Here is a 21,684-nt window from a genome sequence, read left to right on the forward strand (position 1 = left end):
TTCTTTTCTTTTCTTTTTTTTTTTTTTTTTTTGACAATTTGAAGTTAATAAATATTTAGTGAAACACTTAGCCCAACAGCAGTAACCTTAGCCTATCCTGTCACTGCACCTCATTCCTAACAGGCGGAATCATCCTCTTAATGGTGACTAGCATGTTAAAAAAAAAGAGCTTGGTGCTGAATCAACACACAAGTAACACGCTAAAGTGGTATTCATTTTATGTTGTTTGAACACCTCATTTTTTTACAGTGTAATCTACGGCGAAACATGGACTCCTGTAGAAGCTAATCATGTTTCGCCGAAAATCAGTTAAAGAAAATGTATATTCAGAAATAAATTTTACCGCTCCAAGTCTCCATTTCATGTAAATTGGTTTCTGTGAGATTGTTACTTTTCATGGAATACCTTTTCATGGATTGTTACTTTTCATCATAAACTATTTTCCTATTTAACCATCCTAAACAAAAGTTAATTTCTCTGTGGTTTCAACATTTGTATGTGATGTAACGGTCAATTTAAGCGGTTTTGTACATTAACATATAGACCTATTGCTCAAAAATCTTCAAAAGAAACACCTTTACATAAAACTTGACACATGTGACTATGTAAAACTATCTGCTGATGCTAGCAGACATTTTCTATTACAAACATGCAAGGTCATTTTTTTTCTTTTTTTTTTAGTATTCAGTACCGGACAACGGCTAATATAGTTCTTTCTGATTTTCTTAAAGCGCAAAGTCGGGAGAAAGCACCACAGGTGCCCACTTTGGACTAACCTCACTTAAACTCATACTCAGAACATCATTTACATCTCCATCTCTCAGCATAATTGCGTCCTCAAGCTCACTCAAACTCACGTTTATAACATCCTTTCGGTATCACACTCAAAACATTATTGCGAAATCACGCTCACTTGACCTCACACTAACATCATGATTTGGAACTCGAACTCACTCAACTCCCAACTCACTTCGTTAGGGTGAGGTCGAGTGAGCGTGAGTTCTGAACTCACGAGGGCCGACCTTATATCTTCGGGTACCTTTGATCAACGCCCTACTTGCACTGGAATAATGATATCCGTGAAATCAGCCAAGCTGAACAGTGCCGGTTGTGGTCCGAAGGACGATGGTAACCGTCCGTATTCACCAGATGTTGTTGTTATAAGTATCAAGTTCCATTCTAGAAAGCTAGCATTAACAGCAAGCGGGATCAATATGCTCACCACATGTCACCCCAAAGGTATTAGTGCTGCAAAGCCGGCTGGTAGACCAGGGTTGATATGTTTAAAACAAAATGTTTAAAACAAATGTTTAAAACATATTTAAAACGAGGGCTGTTGTTTTATTCAGTTTGTTTTAAACGTTTTAAACAAATTGTTTTAAACGTGTTTTTTTTCGATGCTGGTTGGACATGTTTAAAACAACTAAAATATCAGATTGAAGAAGCTGATTTAATTTTCTAACAAACAGCCCATCCTCCGCAGGATTTGTGGATGGAGTAAATTAGAAGCAGAGTTATATTCTTATTATAACAGCGATTGAGGCCTATTCCGGAAGAAGGGCACATAGACCGTTTCCGTGAATGGAGAAAATGAGTCTTAAAGATTTTATCAGAGCATATAACAATAACATATGCTCTGATAAAATCTTTAAGACTCATTTTCTCCATTCACGGAAACGGTCTATGTGCCCTTCTTCCGGAATAGGCCTCAATTACTGAACGAAATTCTGCACATCAGTGTGCGTATAGCTAAACCAACAGAAATTCAAGTGAAGTACAGTAGAGCGTCGATTATCCGAAGTAATTGGGGGACATGGGTGTTCGGAAAAACTGGTTTGTTCGGATAATCGAACTGTACATGTTGAAACACAGCGACTGGCGGCTTGGCCGGTCAGCAGCACCTTATGAAGGCCCCATTAGAAGCAATGTTCCGCCAGCGGTGGCTCAGTGCGGTGACTACTGTGGGAAACTTGGTTTGGGAGTGAGGGCAGGGGTGTAGCCAAGGGGGGCCCATCGGGGCCGGGCCCCCCCAAATGGTTTCCTGCCCCCCCCAAATGACCAACTTTTAAAACATCATAGTAAAATTATCTCGCTTCTTTCATTTAAAAGCAACAACGTTTATTGACAATTAATAATTTATGGGAAAATAGTATGGAGAAATATTGTTTTTCCATACCGATCGAAAAATAGTATAGTATCTCTTCCTTATACTGATCGAAAAATAGGATACTTTTTGTGACAGCACATTACACAATTTACTGCGATTTATATTTGATAGTTTGAAGACAAAACGTTTTAAGAAGGTACTACAAATACAGCCATAAATCAAAGGTACTAAACTGATTTGTAAGTACAGTATATTTTTATATGCTTTAACAAGTGTTTTAAAAGACATAGAGGATAGAAAATTTGGTGAGAAACAATGCTTTTATTCAATTTGGATTTCATTCGTTCTCTCTTTTATTTCTACCCAGTGTAATAAAGTAATTATGTTTTTTTTAGTCACGAATAATAAATAAATATATTTGTCAGGAAACAGTAAAGAAATTAAGTGAAATTTCAAAGAAAATCAATCTTGTGTAAATAGGTTCTGTATACAAGGTATTAAATTTAAATATGAAGGTAACCAAGAAAAGTTTTGTTGCTTTTTCACCCACCACCTTCGAACATCGATATGCCACCTAACCTGGAAGATGAAAAATTGTCCCCATCAGCATCGACGACCTTCTGAAAACGTTCTGGAAGGCCATGGAATCCATCGCGGTAGAACGTGGTGGGCCGTGAAACGAAGAAAGTATCAGGTGCATTTTGGACTTTTACTAGGGGTTTGAACTGACGTCCTCTAATGTGACTGTCCAAAGAATGGAACAGATGATAATCGGACGGTGCAATACCCGGGGAATATAGTGGTTGCAATATTGTTTCCCATCCAAGGCGAAAAATGGTGTCCTGAGTCATTCTAGCCACGTGGGACTTAGCGTTGTCCCGTAAACGAGGACCCATTTGCAATTCAGAAGTAATGGCTCCAGAGTTTTGAGTTTTTGTTGAGCACAGCTCAACTGCTGACATTACACAGTTGCATTGATACTCTGACCAGCTGGTAGCAGTTCCCGATGCACGATGCACCAAACACACAGAAGGACCTTCTTCTGGTACAGTGCTGGTTTCGGCTGTTTTGAAATCGGTTCATGGGATACTAACCAATGATGACGACGCCGTGGAGCTTCGTATAGAACCCACTTTTTATCACATGTCAACACCCTGTCCAGAAATGGCTCCGAAACAGTAAATAAACACAGGCGACTGCCGCGTTGCCTTCTGGCCCGGAGTCAAATTATGAGAGACCCATCGACCCAACTTGTAGTGCTTCACAAGTTGATGGATGTGCGGCTGAATGGTTTCTCCACACACTGAATTGTAGTCCCAGTTCCTCTTTGTACATGTGTTGGTCTTCTGGCACGTGGTGTTTTCGGGTGTTTCGTCATCGTCCTTAAACTTGTTAAACCATCGCTGCAATGTCCGCGTCATCACGACACCCTGACCAAAGGCCTGGCATATCTTCTGTCCCTCTACAGCGGCGTTTGACCTCCACTTGAACTCGTTCAGCATACATGCTCCTATGACGCTCTGTGGAAGTCCCATGTTCCCTCTGTCCTTACGCAAGTTCACGGTGTGTCTGAATTGCCACAACCAGGTAGTATGTTGGATATACCCACAACAACAACTGACGTTCGTCTTATCTCCACTTGCATTCAACTCACGATGTGAGATCCAATTGAACACAGACTTCCACGAAAAGGGACAGAACTTTCTTGTTTACCTTTATAGTTATGCATAAAAAGTATAACGTTTGGTCCCGGGCAGTAGTTCTTGATTAAGCATAATAAAAACTATATTGAATATAATTTATGCATAATAATAATAATAATAATAATAATAATAATAAGAAGAAGAAGAAGAAGAAGAAGAAGAAGCTAAAATAGTGTTTTTAGTTTTGCAGACTAGCAGCAACACATTTTTTGGCTTTGTACATTGTAGCTGGCCCCCCCTCAAAAACGACGGGCCCCCCCTACACAAACCTGCTGGCTACACCCCTGAGTGAGGGGGATGATGGACGGTAGGGTGGGAGAGTAACAGGTGCGAGCGAGTACACAGTTCGGCTAAGCGGTCGTTCGGTTGACCGACGTTCGGATAATCGACGCTCTACTGTATTTGAACATTTCTTAATTTCCAACAATAACGGAGGTTAAACACTATATACACTATTCTAAGATCCAAATTCACAATTTCAAAACTTGGGTATTTTTTGATCACTATCATTTCCATAATAATGAACAGTTCTCAGATCATAAGCTGGAAGAAATGCTCTGACAAATACAACTCATAGAAAAGAGCAGTGACTAGCCTACAAGGAGCAAATTACATATTTAAATAAACAGTTTTCAAGATACATGGGTAGCTAATAATGATTAGTGTCTACGGCATAACAACACAATTAACTCTAGACACCCACCAGGGATTTTAACAAAATGGTCGACTCTCACGTTCGGGGCTCTGCTGAACCCCCTAATTATCATAGAGTCATGAGTTATACACCATTGGAAAGCTTGTAGACCGCGAATTGCAACGAGGTAGCATTCGTGAAATTCCCGCCGTATTCGTAGGAAAAGAACAGACATAAAAATCATTAAAAATATGAAAATATTGACTTTGCGGGACCTTGTCAACCCTTGCAGTCACCCTACGCTGAAAAAATGATGCTAATTTGTAGGCCACATACTTGTGACAATAATATAAAAAGTGGTAGCCGCTGCTACCATTGCGTAATGAATTCGTTTTATGCAGGAGTAGGAAATATTAAAAAAAAAATATGCCCAGAAAAACATTCATTGAATTAGACATTCTCTCCCCTCCCCCACTCTAGTACCACGTCCATATGCAAATCATTTTTGCTGCATATATCATGTATACGAACAAGAATTATGCTTCTAGACCACTTCAGTGAAATATATCTTGTGTTTTATGGGACCGTCCCGAAAATAAATGTAAATTAACCAAATTTGACCCTCTCTTTCTCTATAAACAACAAGTACATATACAGGTTACTATCATGTACGGGACTACTTCATTGTTTCACATACCAATGTTTATGAATATACCACAAAGGGGGGAGGAATACCCGCCAAAACCTGATGAAAAATTTAAAAAAATAACTTCATCCTCCCTCTCTCGGCCGTACATAGTACCCCCTATATACATAACATGGAACTGACGGAAAGCTTCATCCCTCAAAAATACTTTGGTACCAAATCATCTTTCTAGCTTAGTTAGGGACTGAGCTATTGATGTTTGTTGTAAAAATAAATGTAATTTACGTCAGAAAACTCCAAAAATTGGCTAACTTTGCCCCCTCCCTGCTCCCCCAGATAAGCAAGAAGTACAAATAGACGATATTACCATGTAGTGGCCTACTTCATTGCTTCATGTAACCATTTTTATGAATCTATCCCCCAAGAGGGGGAATTCCCCCCCAAAAAAAACAGTTGAAAAAAAAAACGATATTTACCCCCCCCCAACATACATGAAATGCACACCAGCAAAGCAGCATCTTTTAGGAATAAATTGGTAAAAAAAAACATCTTCCAGCCTTGACTGAGCCATTGAGGTTTAAAGCCCTGACACAGCAGTTGCGTCAATGGGCGTTGAAAGATTAAGAATGCAGACGACCAGTAGAACGTAACACAAAGAAACTAAACTACATATTCTGTGAAAGGAGATCAGGAAATCCCGATTTCTTTCTCCGGAATTGAACATTTGGTCGGATCGAGATTAGGGAAGTTCCCGAAATTTGATCTAGCGGTTGAATATAGATGGCAAGTATTACCTAAGAGTGTAAAAATGTAATATATATGCCTATTTAGATAATTGTTTTAAACAAAATAAATATTTTAAACTTTTTTTTGTTTAAAACAAAGTACTTTGTTTTAAACGTTAAAAAGGTTTATAAAAACATGTTTTAAACATAAAGCAACGTTCTTTTTTTTTAAAAAAAAAAAACATGTTTTTTCAACTCTGTGGTAGACCCTGACCTATTAAAGGTGAGGGGATTTTGAGTTTAACGTCCCTTTCAGCGGATAGGTGCTGATTGCCACGGGTGCTGACTGCCACAGCCAATTATTGGTGCTGACTGCCACGACTTTCGCTGATTGCAAATATGAAGGTGCTGACTGCCACGACGGCGTGCTGACTGCCACGAGCCTGGGAGAAACTGTATTTGGAAAGAGAGGAATTAATCCCTCATACTAAATTTATGATTATTAATTAATTTAGTAGGGATTAATTCACTAATCATCACAGCAAATCTGTGGCATCCTATAAGTTACAAAGTTGCTCACTAAGTGGAACGACATACACTTGGATGTTTATAAAGGGATTGTCTTTTCTCTTATATGAACAATCTGCACATTTCATTGTTTAAATTAATTGTTTTATTGTATTATTTAATGGATATGATGGTCTGAAGCCAGCTGACAAGGGAAGTTTGGGAGAAGCACTCGCCTGCAGAGAAATAAGCATGTCATTTGAAGGACCAATTCATGCTGATTACCACAGTAATAACACTCCTGTATGTTGAGAACTGTTCGAGATATTCAGATTGGAAATTTATATGAGAAAATAAGTGGATGCACGTTTCAATGCGTTAAGTATTCTCACCCATGGCGAAGCCTGATGGTTTCAACTTGCTATAGTCTGGAGGAAAAACCCTACTTTTGGACCAAACCAAAAATTTCAGTATGTCTAATGTTTTTTAGCGGTTTTTAGCTCATTTGAGGGTGCTGAATCTGAATCTGCCGGGTGTACAAATGTACACCTTGAGCGTTTTGAGTAATTCAAGATGGCGGTCAATATGGCGACTGTAAAAGTGACAGGAATATTTTTGTATATTTTAACAAGATGGGTATCAAATTATATGTTTTTTGGGTTACAGATTCCAATAATAAAGTCAAAAATGTTATGAAATTGATACAAATCGAGATATTCAATATGGCGTCCAATATGGCGGCTGCAAAAGAAGTTTATGTTGTCATTTCTGAAACCTATTTTTGAAAAAAATATTTACTGACATGAGTAATAATAAATCGTAAAATCTTAATTTTGTGCTCACAGATGGCAGGATTTTCATAGAATTTAGGAAAAATATCTCAGAAACAAAATAAGAGATACTTCCAATACTAGAACGATTTATGAAAGGCGATCATTTTCTGCGTCGCAAACCAGGTATCTGGAATGCTATATGGTCAGACATGTTCATTGAGAATACATTTATGCGTCATGGCCATGGACCAGGAGGAATAATCGGACTTACACTAAATCCATCAGCAGTGAAGCGATGGGCTTTCAGCCTTCACACTTGCAGTCGTTTAGTAAATGACATTTATGTCATGAGAGATGCTGGACGAGATATGGAAATAACTAAGCATAAGAAAGGAATGCCATCTCCAGTAAAAGGAGATGCTGCAGACCAAATTAAGTTAAAGGAAAAGCTGTCTCATTGTATAGATCCTCTGAAGCCCGATGATCACCCAAAAACTATTGTGAATATTGTGACAGGAAAAATTTGTTCCCAGAAAGTGAATGTTGATAATGCTGTTGAGATAGGTGAGAAAACGTTATGTTCTTACGAAGAAAAACTACCAACTGGTTTTCACGATCCAATCTAAACAACGGTTCGTAATGTTTCCTGCGATGACGTCAAAAGAACAGCTAATATTGGTGTCATTGACACAGAACTTTTGTACACGCGTGCAATGTGTCTCATATCTACAAGAGATTTTGATGCTAAAAGAGTGATTTCATATGAGCTTGCCGCTGTCTCCACATCTTTGTTTGATGAATGTGGGACTCCCAGGTTCTGCAAAAGTAAGTCAAAACTGAAACAAATATTACAGGTAGAGAAGTCTATGAGATCGTACAAGCACGAAGATGCTATCATACTTGATAGTTGTGCTGTTTTGTGGGTGATCAACTGGCCATCTAACGGAACTGTTCTTGACTTCATAAAATTGTATCGGTCATATGTGCTTGAAAAATTGAACAAATGCAACGTGTACCCGATATTTGACAAATACAAGGAGTTCAGCACCAAAGGAGGAATAAGAAGCGTCAGAACAGGATCAACATATAGCAGGTATCATAAATTGTCTTTCAACACATCCTTGCCCTCCCAACAAGTTGTGCTGAATGTTACGAAGAATAAAGTACAACTAGTACGGCTGATCTGCAAGTATATAATGACAGAAGGGTTGCCACCAGATTCCACCAAAAGTCTATTCATCACTGGACCAGAAGATGTTACAAGAGAAATAACTGCTGATTGTATCAAGGAACGTCCAGATATGAAAAACACTCTCGAAGAGGCTGATGTCATAATTATCATACAAGTAGTGATGGTAGGCAATCAGTTGGACAGAAATTGTACAATAAATGTAATTAGTGACGACACGGATGTTCTCCTCCTGATGCACCACTACCACACACAAAAACTTACTTGTAACATTTTTATGGAGGCAATTCAAAGTCATAGAGGAGTTATTGACATTGGATTGTCTGTGTCCAAACACCGTGATATTGTTTCAAACTTACTAGCACTTCACTCTCTTTTTGGCTGCGATACAGTTCCTACTCTTTATGGCATTGGAAAGCAGAAGGCAATGAAAGTACTACAAAGTGGGAAGGAGCTTAAAAAGCTTGGAAATAAGACATCACTACTTGCAGATGTGATTCAGGAGGCAACTGAGTTTATAGCTTCTTGCTATGGTAGTAGGATAACTGGCCCTACAATGTCTGATGTCAAAAGAGATGTCTGGCTGAAGAAATTGTCAAAGAAGTCTGCCGTACATATCCCGAAATTGAAGAGCTTGCCACCAACTACGGAGGCATTTTCTGAAAATGTAAAAAGAGCTCATTTCCAGGCTTGTATTTGGAAACAAACAGATAAACCAGACCCACCAGACACGGATCCGACACATTTTTGGTGGTATCGTGATGAGTTGAACAAAACATTGGAACCAGTTACTGTACCACCAAGAACTGTGATGGCACCGAAAGACATCTTAAAGATGGTGAGTTGCAGCTGTTCTTCTGAAAACATGTGTAAAGGACGTTGTGGCTGTGTGGAAAATCATAATAGCTGCACTGACTTCTGCAATTGTCAGCCTCTAAACGATGGTGAAGCTTCTAAACGATGCCAGAATATCTTCACACGTCAAAATACTAGGAATCTAGAAGACGAAAACATGGATACTTCTTCTGACGAAGACTGACAAGTGACTGATTTGTGATATTTATTATTTTGTTGCGGAGTAACATAGAAACATCGGTATTTTGTATTGTAAATGTACATATTTCGCATTAATGTGGTCAGCAACATAATTCTTGATTAAGAAAACGTCCAGGAAAAAATATAAGAAAATCTTCAAACCTAAGCTTGTGTTGTTTGTTTTCTTTTGCACGCAGAAAGGAATGGTTTTGTAAATAAATATAGAGAAGCCCAAAATGCGGAAAAAATGTTCTGGAGCGCAAACAAGGTGAGTTGCGGTTACGGAGAAAGCATCAACACCCAATCCAAAATTTCAGTGTATCAGATATTGTTCTAAGTATGTACCTAGCTCGAGGGTCGCGAATCTGAATATTCCATATTGAATATATTGATTTCTATCAATTTCATAAGGTTTTTGAAGTAACTATTGAAATCTGCAACCCAAAAAACATATAATTCGATACCCAAGCCGATACAATACTCAAAAAATATTCTTGTCAATTTTACGGCCGCCATATTGGGTGCCATATTGAATACTTCGATTTGTATCAATTTCATAACATTTTTGACATTATTATTGGAATCTGCAACCCAAAAAACATATAATTTGATACCAATCTTGATAAAATATACAAAAATATTCCTATCAATTTTACAGTTGCCATCTTGGCCGCCATCTTGAATTACTCAAAACTCTCAAGGTGTACATTTGTACACCCGGCAGATTCAGATTCAGCACCCTCAAATTAGGTAAAAACCACCGAGAAACATTAGACATACTGAAATTTTTAGTTTCGATGGATTTCCTCCAGACTACTATTGCTTGATCACTGGGGTCCATTCACAGACAAATTGTCCATTACAAGTTTCATGACGGATGGCAAAGACCTAATGGTTAAGAAGATACTAAAGAATTGCACACGATTTGTGCAACCATTTGATGTGTTTTGATTCCGATCAATCAAATATTATGGCAGGAGATTTGTACAGAGTATGAGTCTTCTTCATCTGGACGTTATAATGTACCAACGAAACAATCAAATAAAGTTCATGTCCATACGAATCACTTCCGATCACCGCGATACATTGGATTGTTTCAGTTTGCGTTCTGCAATTCAGGCTACGAACAAATTATAGGCCTATAACTTTTGAATCACTTGACGAATTTGCTTTTTGCTTTGGTTCTGCGAACTGTTCTCTTGACGGATGCAACACAATTGCACATATAAAATGTTCATGGTGCAAGGGAGTATTTTGCCTGCGTCACTTCTTCATAAAACAGAACAACAATAGTGATCAATTTTCATCTCTAGCCTATGATTATTGTGAGCAATGTAATGACTAATTGTATCTAATAAACCCGTTAGTTATTGCGAAACACTTTTTTTCTGTTACTTCCGATAGGATTCAATTCGTATGTCAATATTCGTTACTAATTATGTTTTACTTAACGCGTATAAATGCGTATATCCTCATTTTCTCATATAAACTTCCAAGTTGAATATCTCGAACCGTTCTCAAGCGTACAGGAATTTTATTAGCTTGTTATAATCAGCATGAATTGGGACTTCAAATGGCATGCTTAGTTTCTCCGCAGGCGAGTGCTTTCTCCTGAACTTCCCTTGTGAGGGACAGCCAGCAGTGCTTTTTTGATGGAACTTTCAAGAGCAGCTCGAAACAATTTGCACAGCTGTACACAGTTCATGCTGACATAGGGAGTTAAAGTGAGAATACATAGATCGTACCAATTTTGTACGCACCGCTCCCTGACAAAACTGAAAGTACAATCATGTCCAAAATGATTGTCGCATATCTATAACTGTCTTCTTGTAAGAATATAATTTGATAATTTTGCAGAGTACTTTTAATACTGATATTATGTGTATAATCAGGAAATGTATATTTGTGGTAAATTTCATAGAAAAAGAATTATAAATACGAAAATCATAATGAGTAAAATAAAATGTAACTAAATGGACAAGAAAATTTTATTTTCGTTTTATTGTTCTTATTTACTGCTCTTTTGACATGAAATTTACCACATACTTGTCTTTGCCGATTATACACATACTAACATTATAAGAAATACCGGGCGAATTCGTTATCAAATTATATTACTAGAACAACATATTTATAATCATGTGACAATAATTTTGGACATGAGTGTACATACAGAGACCTGTTTACATTTGGTAGGTGTTGGTCTGAACAACACGATCATAAGGATCATTTAGTTTCTTTCATGCTTCTTGGCGTCCGGTAATGTTACGTCTAGCAACTTTCTCTCAGGCTCGTGGCAGTCAGCACGCCATCGTGTCAGTCAGCACCTTGATATTGGTAATCAGCGCCAGTCGTGGCAATCAGCACCAATAATTGGCTGTGGCAGTCAGCACCCGTGGCAGTCAGCACCCCACCCTTTCAGCAGCGAAACTATATGAGACGGTACCTAATGGTTAATGTGGAATTCCGAACCACATGAGCTCCCGCCGGGAATCGAATCCGGGTCTCCCACGCCAAAGGTGAGTACGCCAAGCGCTTAGCCACGAAGGAACTCGCTGTCCTATTAAAGGCTGTTGAGTCAGGTGTTTAACTAGTAGAACATTTCCAACCAGATTTTTCATATAGCTACAATTTTGGAAATCAGTGGGATGTATTTAAGGCCTACATACTCTCTAATATTAAATTAAGGGAGACATATTCAGTGAAGCATTCATGACAAATTTTCCGTGCATAGCAGCTGTGCAAGTAATTTCCCTCCGAAAAAAAAAGTGGGAGTACCACTTACGTTGCACGATTAAGTAAATACATAACTATTTTAGAGAGAATGGGTAGAGTGTATGCATATAATTTTCTTTGTTTACCGTTTCATCATCCTAAGCATTTCGTCATCACTTTCGGCGAAGTAAGAAGTATGACTTAGATGTATTTAACTCTGCTAACTTTTTTTTTTTTAATCTGTAAATTAACTCTTTAATCTAATTCATTATTCGAACTTTTCTTTTCCTCATTTTCCTTCACCTCACTTCTGTCACGTTTATTAGAATACTATTTGTTTACATTTCTCAGTTCTAAGCTTTAAATCAATGTGTCATATATCCTCGCTGCTGAAACGGACGCTAAACTCAAGTCCAACCAACTAATTCAGTGTTCTTTTTTCTTTTTTGTCTAAAATATCTTTTCATTAATTACCATCATTGATTTCTGTACGAGAGTCATCCAGAAAATAAATAATATTTAGTTACAAAAATGCAAAACAAAATACTTATTTTAAAAAATGTTACATACCTGAAGATTCCATTATTCTTTCCATAATAATTTGTCGTATGTGGTCACAAGCTTCAAAATTCCCATGTTATACTCCTCTGCTGCAAGTTAATTAAACAAGATAGTCACTACATTCTCCAGTTCTTGATCACTTCCAAAACTTTTACCGCCCAGAAACTCTTTCAGCTTAGGAGCAAGATTCGGACTTCAGAGTAGATAATCAAAACTTTCTCATCTGAAATGATACAACAATTTTTGAATTGCTGCAGCAGTGTGAGGGCGAGCATTGCCGTGGTGAATCACAATTCTTCCAGAAAACTTTCCCAACCTTCTGCTTTTTACGGCTTGCCTTAGTTTTTTTTTTTTTTTTTTTATAGAGTCTCACATTAACGATTTGCATTGCGCGAGCGGCCTTTTATTTGAATACAGTTTGCAGAATGCAGTTTGAGCGGTGCTTAAATATGAAAAACATACAACAAAAAAGAAGAAGAAACATTGATGATATAACCCTGGGTACTGAAAACATCTGCTTACTGAAAATATTGACCTCATGATAATCAAACTGCTCGTTGTGTCTAACGCACAGAGTCGCTCATGGTGGCTCAGTGGTGGAACTCTTACCTCTGGTACATGGGGTCAATGGTTCAATCCCCGGCCAAGTAAGTTTGCGGTGGACAACATCGTGTACGTAGGTTTTCTCGGTGTACTCTCATTTTCTCATTTCATCAACTATTCCATCATCATTCACTTGCCTGAACCATCCTCTGCCTGAGCCTAAAGAGCATAATCGTTGCAAGTTAAACTGAAATATAAATGTGTTGTCAAGAATACAGAGAAGTGCATAAATCTCTGAACTTAGGGAGATGAGAATCGGCATATAAATTTTTCATTCAAGGGTTCCAGTGTTTCTCAAAATTTCCATTTTAAGAGATTAGGGCCATTTTCTATAATGTTTTCCTCTACATTGAAAGCGATGTCTGTTGATCATAATCACAACACGAGAAAACCACTGGAAACTTCGAAATTAATTTGGAAACATGCTTTAGTATACACCTCAAACTAGGTTTCAAACATTACTTTGATTAAAGGCATATCCAAATGGTTTAGTGGTTTAAATTAATGTAAGAAAAATAGAGTACCTCATGATGCCCGGAGATTATGAAGATGCACTTTTGACATATACATTCCTCATTGCAAATAACCACTCACTTGATTCAACATTTTCAAAATTCTTGATTTAAGCGAGAAGGGGAATTTATCTCTATTTCTTCCTTTTTTGCCCGCGACATTGAAATCGACGCTGTCTGCTGTTTGTGATCGCATCATTAACGTCTCATATATCCGTTTGACATGAATTTTGGAAAATATTTCCAACCTCAAGAGTACGTGTCATGTTACTTTGACTAAAGGGATCCTAAGCAAGAGCAGGAAGTTCGAAGTTTATGCCAAAATTATTTTGTATATTTTTATAGTTATACTTTCATTCATATGCATATCCTAATGGGACACGAATGGTCGAATATTTTCTATAAACTTATTCTCTCCATGAGAAAAAAAAATAAAAAAAAAACTATATATAAACGTGAATAACCAAACCAAATGTTTTAGCGTTTATCAAATCTTAAATAATGAAAATTTTATAAACAAGGTTGTTAATTGTAGCCTATTCTCTAAAAGATGGCTTCATTGTAAATTTGGTTTTGGTACAGCAGTATGACAGATGAATGACCAACTCACATAAATAGGTTTTCAGCTTGTGACTGCAAAGTGTGTAGTTGTAAGTAACTTGGAATACTATACACATATAGTAGCTGCCCCTCTCTCTAACTTACGAAAGTACATACATAATCTGGACAGCTGGGGAGATAAGTAATTGCGATTATTCTGTTTCCATGACAAAAGTCACGTGTTACATATAAGCAGGGGTAAATGTGGGGAAAAGTGTTAAGAAAGGAAGAATAGTGGCATATAATCTGGTCACTTGGACTCATTACTAGCCCAATGACAATGCATCTATACGCAATATCTGAAGTGGTACATACACAGGGTTTTCAATTAACGACTGGGTCTAATGTGTGCGTCAATCACTTCGTCGAACGCAATTTATATGAATTGGATCCTGTCTTGGTGGTTGTTCAACAAGCATACTTCTGTGAGAATATGAGTTGTACTGTCACGCACACGACACTGGGTGACCAATCACGTGAAAGAGTCTGCACGGAAAGTGTGGAGTTGGTATTGACCGGCGTCAGGACATCGTATTAACGCGCCAAGTTGCCGACTGGTTGCATTGGGGTTCCGCATGATACTACTAGTGATAACGTATTGTTCACGGCTTTCATACAAGCACTCTAGGCGGGGTGGGTGGGTGGTTATATTTTTAACATTACATTCTTTTATTTTTGTACTTTTCAATTCGCAGTTTTTTTTTTTTCTGTTTTCTTGTGCAAGTTCTCTATTGCAAACATCGTTTCATAAATGCTCATTTTCAGTAGTACGTGGGTTGCATATTCATATCAGATCTATCAGCTTAAAATTGAATATAAAGAATTGGAAAAATTCTTTGCCATATTGGATGTTACTTTTCTCCGTTGAAGTAAAATATCCTGACATTTGGTATCTCAAGTTACAAATCAATTGTTAACTATACATACATACATATACATATATATATATATATATATATATATATATACATATATATATATATATATATATATATATATATATATATATATATATATATATATATACATACATATGTATATGTATATATATATACATATACATATACATACATATATATATATATATATATATATATATATATATATATATATATATATATATATATATAAGTAGGGAATAAATAAAGAGAATATTTTATTTACTGGCGTTTGACCATTTTCAAAGAGAAATAAATCAAGAAAATCCACCCATGCATAAGGCTGAATGTGAGACTTGGACGAAGCAGTCTAAGAACAGAAAAAGGCTTCAATTTATAAAATCAGCCTTGGAGAATTATATATATAAGGACATACACAAGGAGGGTTTCGGAGTTTAAACTACCCTTGAATAAGCTATTATGCAAAGAAATAAGCATTTACCACCACCCCATATATATATATTGAAGGGGGCCTTTAAGGACCCGCGCCAAGGGCCCTCAACTTGGCCAGTCCGGCACTGCTTCTGCGGGACGTTAACATCTACCTTGAGAATCACTGAGTCTAAAGGAAGATGTTCAAAATCATTCTATTACTAAGGAATTAGTTCGTTGTGCACTGTGCCAGAGCTCTAACCTCTGGAAGGGGGAGACCGGGGTTCGATCTTAGGCAATGTGAACTTTTCACAATTTAATACCTGTGTGTTTTCTTGGGGTTTTCTCAGGCAGTCTCCCCCCCCAAAAAAAGTTAGATCTAAATCAAAATGTTAGACGGCTTCACTGGAACATTATTTGCTAAAGGACGTGCTCTACGCAAATGTGGCGTGCAATAATGATGAGCTACAGAGAGAGGAAGCGGTTGAGGAACTTCGGGGAAGGGGGACTTTTCCCCTCCTGAAGTATAAACAGAAGAAATAATGGTTCTATTGTTTCCTTCCATACCAAGATTTCGATAATTGTTCCATAATTGTATACTTGCATTAATCATCCGTCTCCTTTAGATAGAAGAACGTGGTGCCTCATTGGTAAAGCGTTTACCTCTTGTTCGTGGATTTCCTGGCTCAATCCCAGCTAGCACCAAGTGGGCTTTATGGTGGGCAAACGCCGTGTATATATGCATTTTTTGGGGTTCTCCTGTTTTTTCATACTTTCTTCATTTCAACATTTCATTCCTTCTCATAATCACCGTCATCTTTTAGCCTACATGGCATAACCATGGGACGTAAAACTAAATATTTCATTTCTTTTCAACTTAAAAGGCAAAACTGTAGACCATCAAACTAAATATTTCATGTTTTAGCTTCATTAATACAATTGTGAAAAGGATAATTTTCTTCGATGAAATTAAATATATTCATTATGATTGTGTCATGCACAATTTCACTCCAGTCATAACAATTGTGAACTATAATGTCTTGTAGTTGTTGACATTGTGGTCGTTTCCCTGAAAACACATGCCAATGAAATAAGAGCCAAAGGATCTGAATTATATATCACCCTCACTGTTGATATTGTTTTCTTTATTTTAGCATTATACGTTTTGATTATAGTTTATTGTATTTAATTGTAATGATAATTCGCATCCTCAAGAGACTAGCTACACCAGATTGTCAATAACCTTCTTTCCTTTTCAGCTGCAAGATGTGGTTTGTTCTGCAACAATGACTGTTAACAGACTCGCTAATTAATTCAAATGCAGTAGCTAAACGGTATAATGACAGGAAGTTCCATTCTATAGTGCTATAAAACACTGAAAAAGAGAGAGGGAAAATAGAGAAAGAACTGTTTCCGATGGGGTGCCTCGCAAGAAAGAAAAAAAGAATGCCCTTACTTATACGACTTCATTTAATACAATTACTAACTAGGGAATTCAGTGAAATTAATGTTTAGATTATAATTTACTGGTTGTACCGTGTGTGCTAAAGAATATGATAATTAATTAAAAGTGAACGAAGTTGAATAAAGATGAAATAATTCATGTACCTTTAATGATGAAACATTTTTTTTAAATGCGAGAACACGATAGTTCTCTGTTCTACCTGAGGTTACCAGGCACCCCATTTACCCAGGCATGTCATCCTTTTCGGGTCCTGAAAGTGCTATGGGCCAGATTGTAAGAACATGAAAAAAAGTCATCATTTTTGGTAGGCTTGTAGTAGTAGAGACTAATGCTTTTAACATTTGAATGGTTCGAATAATGGATTCTTTCAATATTCTGTTTTCTAATATTCTTTGGCACAGGATACCCGGGTTAGATTTCCGGTGAAAGCTCATGCGGTTCGGATTATGTGTTAAATTGTAGCTCCACGTCTCATATAGTCTTACTGCTAGAAAGGAGAAGCTAAAAGCAACCAACCAACCATATAAATTATTCGAATCTTCAAACAATGTCGTTATTTGGAAAATTGTTCGAATAATTATTTAAATAATGAAGAATTATTCGAGCAATAGTTCGAATAACAAATAAGTATTCGAACACTTAGTCGAATGATAAATAATTAGTTGATAATGAATATTCAGATAACGATGAAATATTGATAGCGAGTATTTGGATATTCGAATAGTCTCGAGAAATAGCAGAAAATATTAGTTAGATTCAAATAATTTTAAGAGTACCAGTGTAGAATATTCAATGTTTAATATCATAAAGGGTGTCTCAAAAAGAACGCCAGATTTGAAAAGTCCGTTATTACTTATTTTGTTGTTTTTCGCAACATTGTTTGTACATGTTTTGCTATCAGTGATCATTTAGGTGATGTTTTGATACTGTGATTTTGCTTTCTAGGTCAGTGTTTGTGGGCTATCGTCATGGAAATATACAGTACGGAACAGCGAGTGTTGATTGTTAAAAGTCACTATAAAAATGGTGAGTTTTGCGGAAACTGTTCGGAAACTCCTTACGATTCTTGTATACAACAATGCACCAAATGAATCCACTGTTCATAGATTGATCAAGAAAGGAGCTATTCCAAAAGTGTCCAATTTTCCCGTTTGAGTCGAGCTCATACAATTCGGTGTGGGAAGAGGTCCTGACCTAAAACCTTCATAAATAAACAATGATGGCCACAGCACAGCGGAAACATGGCCAAAAATTAGTCAACAATGCAATGGAAATGCTTATAAAGCGCGCATCTTTTTGACACTTTTTGTATATCGCCCAAAACAGGGGGCGCGCTCCGTTGAAGTTTTATGGAAGTGAGATTATACATTGAGCTCTACAAGCACTATGAGTTCCATTGCACTCGGTCCTGCGGAATAGGGAATTAAATCTGGTCAAAATCAGGGGACGTACCATCTCCGATGCTCAGACTGGCTTAATACGAGGTAAATCTCACGGAAGAGAATGCCATAACCGTGTATCGTACTTCCGCAGAGTAGCAGTGCTATAGGTGAAATAAGTGGAATTGAATGGCAGTTAGGATTTAGCACAGTGTGCACGGTACCTAAAAAAAAAGAAAAAAAAAGAAAAATAAATAAAAAACAGGGATATTCGAAGAAAAATAACTGGTCATGGCACTAACGTAACACGTGGCATTGAAAGGTACAAAATGATTGATGTGTTACCTAAGGTCAACTACAGGGTTTCCCTTACTTTCATTACCGCTCAGGCGGTTGGGGTAATTATTATGAATGACGCAATGTATTATACACAAGTTTACAAATGGTTTCAATTGTCGATTTCCTCATCCTCTGACAGGAATGGTTTATCGTTAAAGCCCAGGGGCCTATATACGTCTTCTTGTGAATAAAATAAATCATCCAAGAATGCAGATTACTTTGGACGTGGTGCAATTGCTTCCCCTATTTCTAAGTACCAAATAATGACCATGACATGTGCACAACATCCAATTGTCCATACTCCATTTGCACATTGACAAAAATATCCTATAATGCAATCGTCCTCTTCCCGAGCAAGATCGTGCAAAACGAAAGTGCAGAACTTTATCGATTACTGTGTCTTGAATGGATATGTGCACGAATAAAGTAAGGTGTTTGTCTCATATCAAGCCAGTGGGAGCGTCGGAGAAGGTACGTCCCCTGACTTTGGCCAGATTTATTTCCCTGTTTCGCAGGCCCGAGTGCGATGGAACTCATAGTGCTTGTAGAGCTCAATGTATAATCTGACTTCCATAAAACCCCAACGGAGCTCGCCCCCTGTTTTGGGCGATATAAAAAAAGTGTCAAAAAGATGCGCGCCTTATGGCATTTCCATTTGTGTTGTTGACCAGTTTTTGGCCATGTTCACGCTGAGCTATGTTCACCATTATTTATATGTGAAAATCTTAGGCCACGTCCTCTTCCCACACCGAATTGTATACGCGCGACTCAAACGGGAAAATTGGACACTTTTGGAACAGCTCCTTTGAACAAACCGGTTCAACACTAGATTAAAAGCCCTGGAAGTTCTCGAAGTGGCCGGAGTGAGACAAATGTTATTGCTGTGCGTGATTCTGCTACTGTGAGTCTGGAAAAATCATGTTGCCATCGTACTCAAGAAATGCGCATGTTTCCAGCAACAATGCACAATATCTTAACAAAACATTAGCACTTGCACCCGTACAGAGTTCAGTTAACACAAGAACTTACACAGGCGGATCATGGAAAACAACGGCAATTTGTGCAATGGATCCTGGAAAAGGAACAAGAAAGCCATGGTTTCACAAAGCGCATCGTTTTCTCAGGTGAACCTCACTTCCATTTAAACGGCTTTGTGAACAAGCATAATTGCCGAATATGGGAATCAGAAAACCCAAGTGTAATTCCAGAAAGAACCTAATGTTTACTGTGGACATTACAGGGTCTCTATCCAAAATGTTGTGCACCTCTCAGCACAGAACATTGATATGTTAACAAATTTGGCAGTCGAAAGTCCCACACGTGTAAATCAAAGAATTTGCTGAGAAAAGCAATGAAAATCACCGTATTGGAGGCGAGTAATTTAGATCGTAAATATGCACCTAAGTTGTTTACTGCGGTCATCTCATGGCTATCAGCATTGATTCCTACATTGAAGCCTCTCATTTCGTTTAATGACAAGGTAGTCGAACCCAGGGCAACATTCACGATTCTCTTTTAAAATTCCCAACTTGAGAGTGACGTCAGATTCAATGTTTGTTACGGTCATGATGTTTCGTCTTTTCAAACAACAAAAAAATCCATATTGCAGTCATGAATCCATCTGTTTGCATCCACAACACACACACAATCAATGGTATGTAGTTTAAGCATTGTCTTGACCTTCATACAGATTAACGATTATTCTTTATGGTAGAGAAACACTGTTTACGAGAGTTTTTTTTTCTTTCTGTAGATCCGTTTCATTCCAGCATAGACAATTTTATGTGTCTTCACTTGATATTTTTTTTCTTATTAACTAAATCAATATTAATTTGTATGTATTGTTCTCTCTATTATCTCATGTGAACAAAAAATGCAACCACGATAAAGTGCATTTTCGGGAGAAGGTCCCCAAATACTTTTACAGATAAAAATATTCCGAGACCTGAATTTCCGTTAATTATAATTAATTGCTTCTTCCGAGCCTAAATTTAACAAACTTATTATTAGTATTATTTGCCAACTAACCATCCTAAACTCAATAGCATATTTCATCGGTGAAGGGACAAAGTGGTGTCGCCCGAAGACGTGATTTTGAGCTATGACTACCATCCATCAACCCGAAAATTTTCATAGTTCAATTTCTTATATTAATGTACATATGAACTTTCTGAGAATTGCGTATCTTGAAATTAGTAGCATGATATAACGTTAAATGAGACACATGAAATCGGTCCCTTGTACACTGAGAAAAAATGTAGGTGGCGTACTTAAAAACGTAGGTTACATGCGTAATTCCTGTAGTTTTTGGACTTAACGTACAACAGACATATAACTGAAAACGCATGTTTTATAATACTTTCTGTATAAGTGTTCCATCTATACGTAATTTCCGTATGAGACAATATAGGCGGTCAGGATCTCACATACAAATGGACGTATATAACATATAGCTGAGGAAAGTAACATAAGTATATGCATGTGGTATACGGAAAACTGTTAGATGTCAGACACACTGCAACGTCATGATGTAACATCTAAGGGCAGTGCCTATGTAGCATACGGATAACGTATGATGCGTACTGATTTATGTAGTAAACAAGAGGACACCGTATATTTGTACAATATACCGCTGTCCGGAGAACGGATTTTTCTGTGTAAAATTGTAAAAATCGAGTTACGCCACTTTGCTCTTTCATCGACGATTTATGCATTAAAAAAAGAATAAACTTCGTTATTCACATTGTGCTGATTGAAAACATTGAATAACAATAAGGTATCGACATCTATTAGCGTGACTATTTGTTATTAGGAATTAGTGTGACACGCATACTGACAGACTGAGACTTTTTTGCGATTAGTACGATCGTGAATACACAAA

At 37.3% G+C, this 21,684-nt stretch overlaps 1 long non-coding RNA gene across 1 annotated transcript in view; it reads left to right on the top strand.

The window, feature by feature from the left end:
* LOC145687793 (uncharacterized) overlaps positions 1-17,194 on the top strand; it is a 174,869-nt gene extending 157,675 nt beyond the window's left edge. The window contains exon 3 of the long non-coding RNA XR_014131767.1: positions 16,880-17,194. This is a non-coding gene — a long non-coding RNA (uncharacterized LOC145687793). The remainder of the gene's footprint in view (positions 1-16,879) is intronic.
* The last annotated feature ends 4,490 nt before the right edge of the window (positions 17,195-21,684 follow it).

This window comes from Thermobia domestica, chromosome 6 (assembly GCF_964235325.1).
Source record: "Thermobia domestica chromosome 6, izTheDome1.hap1.1, whole genome shotgun sequence".
In the NCBI taxonomy this organism is placed as follows: domain Eukaryota; kingdom Metazoa; phylum Arthropoda; class Insecta; order Zygentoma; family Lepismatidae; genus Thermobia; species Thermobia domestica.